Genomic DNA, 7,270 nt, shown 5'->3' with positions numbered 1-7,270 from the left:
CCCCCCCCCCCTCGTCCAAAAGCGTGTTAATAACTCTTCTTTCCACCCCAATTAGCAAATACAGGCGACCGAGTCCGCTACAGATGATCCATATTTAATTATCTCCCTTCTCGGTCCAGCTACCCCCCTCCAACCCTGTCTGCTGCCACTGTATACAGTATATACATACCAGCACTAGCTATACAACAACCCTACCAAATATTCTTAACTACTATCTGACTAAAGCGTTGCCTATATAACTATATACAGTAAGTAGACCCTGGTATATATATATATATATCTATATATATTTTCATCCCTTCCATTCCCGATAAGCGCCACCCCCCCCGCAACGCCTCCGGCCATCCCTTGCCAGCTATGAACCAGAGAGTTAATGAGCGTAAAATCCGGAATTAATGAAACTCGCTAATAGACAGAAACCTACCTTACCGACCGTACGTCTATACTTAATGGTTCTATTACAATACCAACCCCCTGTATCGAGCAGAGGGTTCGAGATAATTTTTGTATAATCTTTTGTTGACTATATTATTGCATATCTAAGATTACCATAAAGTAGTGTCGTTATCCAAGGGTGGTATTCGCTCTCACCCATAGCCCTCGCTAGGGGTAGGTATGTCTTTAGTGTCGCCTACGGAGAAATAAGATTACCCAGCTCGGAGTGGTTGAATTATCATAAATGGCTAACTGGCTGGGCGATGCGATTTTCGTGGGATGAAAAAGTGGGGGGGTCGGTATGGTAGGTACCGTTAAATATAAAACCTAAGGGACGTACCTGTATATACTCCCGCTTGCATCGGACAGTTATCGTTATCGTCCGCAATGGACAATCCCAATGATACCGGCTATAGGGGTGGGTCGTTTCAACCGGTAAAATATTGCAAAAAGCCCATAGTAGAGAATTTGCATGAAATTCCCTGGGAATTGGAGGAGGCCACTGTATAATTTCAACGTGATAAAAATTGTACGAGGAGCCCTGGACTCGCGAGGGAGTCAGAATGTAGCCGTATGAAATCCATGAAATTAGAAGGAACGAAGGGGATACGTGAAATAGGAAGTGGTAATAACAAGCGCCAGAGAGACGTATAAAAGTAACGGAGCTAAGACGCCGAGGGAGACCAAGGGGAAACGTATATATTGCTCTGACCATATCGCAGCAAGGAGTATTCTTCGGTGGTCCGGCGTTAAGAGAATTTCCACGTGGATGCTGCGAATGGATGGAAGTCAGGATAAAGGATAGGAGCCAGGAAACTGGAGGGGTGGAATTCTAGGGGACGGAGGATGGTACAGACGCCGGCAAGAAAACGCAACACGACGGCGTCCGGGATAACTCGGCGCATGAGATTAGATACGTCTTCGAAATCTTCCGCCGTTGCTCGACGCTTCTCAATGGAAGCTTCGCTTCTATTACGAGCTAATCTACATTTACATGGATCCGCGCGTCTTTCTTCGAATAGAATGGCCTTTCGCTTATCGCGCGGCCGCTCGAAATTTTATGCATTTTTATACTTTATTCTACCGCCGCTCTCGGTTATTACGTATTTTCTTCGTTTGTCTTTCTTCTTTGCATATCTTTTATCTTCGGGTATACGCTATCGAATAGAGTGAGATTTTTGAATTTTGCTTTTCGTGAAGAATATGACAATTCAGATTGGGCTAGGTTGACGAATGGAGAATTTATCGAAATTCTGCTTTTTCGTAAAAGATAAAAATAAAAATAAAGAAATCTCAAGATAATGTATTTTTTTGGAGGAATGAAAAACAGGCGAGTGGAGGGTACGGGGAAAAAATAAATAAGAGTTTGTTGCGATTGTTTCGTCTGTTATCGCCTTTTGGAAAAAAAAAACGATAAAAAAAAAAGATAAAGAAAAAAGCAGATGAGAGCGAAGAACAAGGAAACAATATTGAAGTAAAGAAAACGCAAGAAGAGGTCAGGCAAGAAGAGGCACGTTGAGAAACTAAAAGTGCATTAACGTATGAAGAAGAGAGAAAAAGCAAAGAAAAATAAAAGAGAGGCAGAAAAGCGCTCCTGTAAAAAAAAATAAAGGCGAAATATCTAGTGGCAGTGGAGTTTAGAAAGAATTTTTTTCACCAACTTACACACGTATCTAGAATAGCGCGTGCGGACTTACTCTAAAACTACCCCTTGGTGGTTTCTTTAATCCAAGCGTGAGAAACGCTGCGGATTCGCCGCTACGGTAAACCCGTGACAGCCGACTTATCGAATGCACGTAATTCCGTAGGAAACAAGAGAAAATATCGTGGCAAGGGATGACACGAAAAAAAAGTGCTTTCAGGTAAAACAACCCCTAGCACGGTAGCTGGTGAAAAAGATTTTTAAAAAAGAAAGATCAAAGAAAAAAAAATAAAAATCTCATTGCAGAAAAAAAAGATTACAAAATTTCGAAAAACTACCCTTACGCAAATTTACGCGTTGTCCCTATAGTGTATGACGGGTCGACAAGGGTGGTACGCGTGCACCCGTACCTGCTAGGAAATAAGGGTTAACAGCCCTTCTGGTTCGGTCAGCCCTTAGGCTAGATCGATAGACACCCCGAATACGTTCTCGAGGGTGGAAACGCTTCTCCATCCCTTACGCCCCTTGTCGCTCATAGGCGCGAGTCAAATCGACTTTTCGTCCCATGAAACGGACCCAGTCACGCGCATGGCGCCAAATTCGAAACTCGTTACAGAACACCCCTTGGCGACAGTCAAATTCAACCCCATCAACCTATATAGCACAGAGGAGTTCTTGCTCCAGTCTTAAGGGTGATCAGGGTTGCATCTTGAGAAGAAAAAAGTGAATGGTCCTTTTTTCTGTTACAACCCCGAACCATTTGGGTGAGTTGTTAAGGGGGTTGTCGGGGGGAGGGAGGACGGTCGTGCTTGGGGGTTAAAACGTCCAAGGGGTTGATATGCTTGGAAGGGTCGACATAATGCCCAGGGAATGTAAGTGACGGTTTGATAATTAATGGTGTCATAAACTAGGCGGAATAAACGACAGGGCTTGATATTGATTGCGCAAGTCAATATAAAGACTCGAGTGCAGAACTTGTTTATGATTCGGTGAATAATCCACGTGTACCCGGCTCGCCTAGAGTTTTACGATGCGCGCAGATGCATTTTCAAGATTCATCTAAAACCCTCGTACGGGGTTTCAAAATGAAAGAGCATCGGATATTTCGTATGAACTTATCGGGAGTTGCTACACTAAAAATTCATTGGCCGACAGTGCATACACGGGTGTTCTCAAAATTTTCAAGAATAAAATAACAAAGCTGCAAATACAATGCATGCGAAATTTTACCGAATAATTCAAAAGTTACGTAGAATCGAGTATAGACGGTGCATTCGATTCTCCAAAGGATATTAGGAAAAAGGTAAGACTTGGGAGACGTATACATCGCCCGTCCTTCTCTAACCCACGTAACAACCCATAAGCCCGTCTCTCTCGCGCTCACGCAAGGTACACGAAATAGGAAAAATCCCAAAGCACTCCGTCGTCGAACGAAATTGGCGATTCGCCAGATGCGTGTACGGTAAAAAGTTTTAAAATTAAATTTCAATAAAATAGCGTCGAGTCACAGCGAATCGTAGGACAATATTCCAAGCGTACGACCGATAACCACGTTTCGGCCGGATAATAACGTGCACGTGTCCCGCTTTTAACCGGGACTTAAAACACGTGCACTTTAACTGCATACGACTTTCGCAGATTCGCCATGGCCAGAGGTACGAAAGTACCGGGAAAGAAAAGGCGTCGTCGACTTTATCGTAATTGCATCTCTGGGCACGGGCAAGATGGCCGCCTTTCGTAAGATTTACATGCCGGCCAGTCGACGGCTGAATTATTCGCGAGGCATCGTAAAGCCGCGACGCCATTAAAACTTTGGACAATGCGCCGTTTGATATTTATCAGACATACGTATGAGAAACTTTTGATTAGGGTATAGCGTTACGTCGTGTATACATACATACAGGCTGGTCCACGTAGGAATCTCAGAGAGTCGGAAGCATCGGCGCCGCCACCTTTAGTGGTTCCGGTTACTGCGGTTCCCCATTACGATATTTCATCGCGATGCTCCGCACTGGCTTCCGGTACCGAACTCCTTGCCTCGTAAAGCTCGGCCATTAGTTAAAGGCGGACTTAATATCGGCGATTTATCGCCGATGGAAATTCACGCCACGGTTTAACCTTTCGCGCGGTCACGCATTCCCAAATTATGCACGTAATGCTGTAAATCGAATGTTATTCCATGTCGGGTACAGGCAACGCCCGTGCTGATTGGTCGATTTTGCGGCCGATTTTTTTATGAGGAAAAAAAGAGATAAAATCTGTAAAAAAAAATCGATGCCAATTTATTGCCACGGTATACGCGAATTGTTTACCAGGGGTAAACAAGGCTAGTGCGATAAGCAGGGTATAATGTATACCGACTCGTAAAATTGCGGTGGATTCCTTACGAGGAGACTTCGTATGGGAGACTCTGAGATGCTCGTAAAAATGCGTTATGACGTCACGCTGCACTGGCTGCAATTAAATATCGTTTAATGGTATCGATAAATATTTTTTTATTGACACACTGTATAGATGGGGGTCTACACGTAGTAAGGGAGGCTGGGTCCTGAGATCGTACAGTGAGATAAATAATGCAAAGACTCCGTAGTAGCGCCTTGTGGCGGTACGCTGGGCTCGAGTTGGTCAGGGGTGTGATAAAAATAGGGGTTGGTATTGGTATGGACGCAGGGGGTAGTTTCACTGGTATAAGAGGGTGGAAAAGGGGGTCGGCCGGTGTCGTCATCCGTCGAGTCTCCAGACTCCTGGAGGGTTGGAGATTGATGCGGTAGGCGCCCTGACACTTCCAGTCACCACCCTCTGTCTCACTTTCGGGACCTACCCCTGTTCGCCACCCCTCGTCCGCCACCCCCCGTCTTATCCCTCGAGACCGATTTAACGCGAATTGGCTTTGGACGTAAAGATTTGCCGATCTCGGATAGCCTGGTTTTCTTCGACTGATCTACAGTCTTAATTGTATAGACCCACTACGGAGGAGTAAATACTGTTGAAAGATTAACCTTGGTTGTTTTTTGAATTCTGCCGTTTATTTTTAACTCAAAAAAATTCTACGTTTCAACTATTCATCAGATAGGTACCGTACTGGCTTCTGATCTACAGGTCTTTGGGATTTCTAGTTTTCGTGTCTGCTGAACTTAACACATTAGCTCTGTGGTACGAGAATGAAACGTAATATCCACCCCCTGATAATAAGGGTCGTTCAACCCTTCTTAATCGGTTTCTGTATAGTTATGTAATTCAGCATTCGAAAGCACAGGCACGGCATGGTTTATCCGTTTTTTCCCAAATTTCTACTTGTAATCTTCATTTCTTTTGTTCTACGTGGGTTTCAGGTACGCATGGATATGCATTAGACATTCTGGAGTATTCTAAGGTCACGTGTGCCAGAGAATGAAATTTTAAAAAAATACAAAAATACATTTGCAAAACGATTTACTAACTTTGTCAATATTGATTATATAATCGGTACGGTCTAGCTTCGGGTATGTTTGCGAACTGAGTTTATCTACTAGCTGCGGCCCTGTGTGTGTCGATCTAACACGTGTACCTGCACTAAGGGTGGGTCAATTAGGCACACGAGTACTCGAAAGAGGTTCGTGCACAAGTTTAAGTTACAGATGCATAGACTATAGCCACTATCGCATAGTCAAAGTAACGACGAAGGGACTATAGAGTGAAACACGGGATGTCTTCATCCCCCGTGCACCACCTTTTCCACCCTCTAACCCGATACACCATGTTATTATAACTTCTGCGTAAACTATCCTGGCTCCTCGTACTCATCCAGGAAGTATCCCTTAGCCAAGGGTAACTCTCGGAGAACGAAATTACATTCGGGGGTGGGTTAGCAGACAGCACCCTTGGCGCGATGCTTCGTGAAAAATAACACGGACGATTGACAAGCTCGAAATTTATTTGTAAATAAAAAATTTTTTTACATTAATTTATCAACATGAAATTTCAAGCTTACCCCTATACTCGCTGTGTAATGTTCCTTAAGAATCATCCCCTATCTCGTTGGCACAGGGGTTTCCACAAATCTCCTGAAATTCTACTGCAGGATCTCGTTTACACAAACTACCCTTACGGCTAACTGTACTTATTATTTACAAGTCCATTAACACTGTACTACTCTGTCACAGCTTACGAGTCCAGATTTTGCAAAAATTTATAAAAAAAAAATATATATACACACTACATGTACGTTGGTGGAACAAGATTTTATAAAGATAACGAACTTTGTTTTGTCAACGAAAAATTTTTAAAACGTTGCGCGGACGCGCTATAAAAATCGTATCTTCTGTGCTGGTCGGTTGCGCAAACTCGGTCGCTTCTGGACATTTCTGAGTATTTCGTATTGTAACCCAAAGGTGCGTCCCTGGCTCTCAGTCGGATGACCCATTTTGCGTGTCTAGTAATAGAATAGAGTATCGGGTCATTTGTAGACGAAAAATTAGCTGTGTTGCTACGTATAGCTGAAGCGTCATATACTCTCTTATAGCTTACTTCCCTATATCTTCTAGTTTGTAAATTTGCGGCGCAATATATATATATACGTATATACACATTATGGAAACAATGTATTCGTCCCACGAAATGAAGCTATATAAAATTTATCAACAAAATACATATACACACTACATGCACGTTGGTGGAACAAGATTTTATAAAGATAACGAACTTTGTTTCGTCAACGAAAAATCTTTAAAACGTTGCGCGGACGCGCTATAAAAATCGTATCTTCTGTGCTGGTCGGTTGCGCAAACTCGGTCGCTTCTGGACATTTCTGAGTATTTCTTATTGTAACCCAAAGGTGCGTCCCTGGCGCTCAGTCGGATGACCCATTTTGCCACGAAATGAAGCTATATCCAGAATTTTGATGTACCGAGGCATGTACGGTGCGGGTGGGGGGGACGTACGTAAGGACGACTCGTAAACTCGAGAAAACGGTGGACGAGATGAAAGACGAAAAAGAAAAGTGGGAAATGGGTTTTGAGATGGTCGATGGGCGATGGTCTCTGGATACTGCTGTATTTGAGAAAGGGGTAATAAAAACACGCTTAACGGGCCATTACGCGGCCCATAAAAAAGATTAAAGTTAAACCGCCATTATGCAAAATTGCATTACTCTCACGCTCTCTCTCTCTCTCTCTCTCTCTCTCTCTCTCTCTCTCTCTCTCTCTCTCTCTCTCT

The 7,270-nt window shown here is 43.5% G+C and overlaps 1 protein-coding gene across 4 annotated transcripts in view; it reads right to left on the bottom strand.

Moving 5' to 3' along the window:
* LOC107268439 overlaps nucleotides 1-7,270 on the bottom strand; it is a 101,825-nt gene that overhangs the window by 26,523 nt on the left and 68,032 nt on the right. The window lies entirely within an intron of this gene.

Source organism: Cephus cinctus, unplaced genomic scaffold, assembly GCF_000341935.2.
Source record: "Cephus cinctus unplaced genomic scaffold, Ccin1 Ccin1_scaffold0051, whole genome shotgun sequence".
In the NCBI taxonomy this organism is placed as follows: domain Eukaryota; kingdom Metazoa; phylum Arthropoda; class Insecta; order Hymenoptera; family Cephidae; genus Cephus; species Cephus cinctus.
The sequence above is the reverse complement of the archived record's forward strand: the minus strand, read 5'-3'. Positions and strand labels throughout refer to the sequence as shown.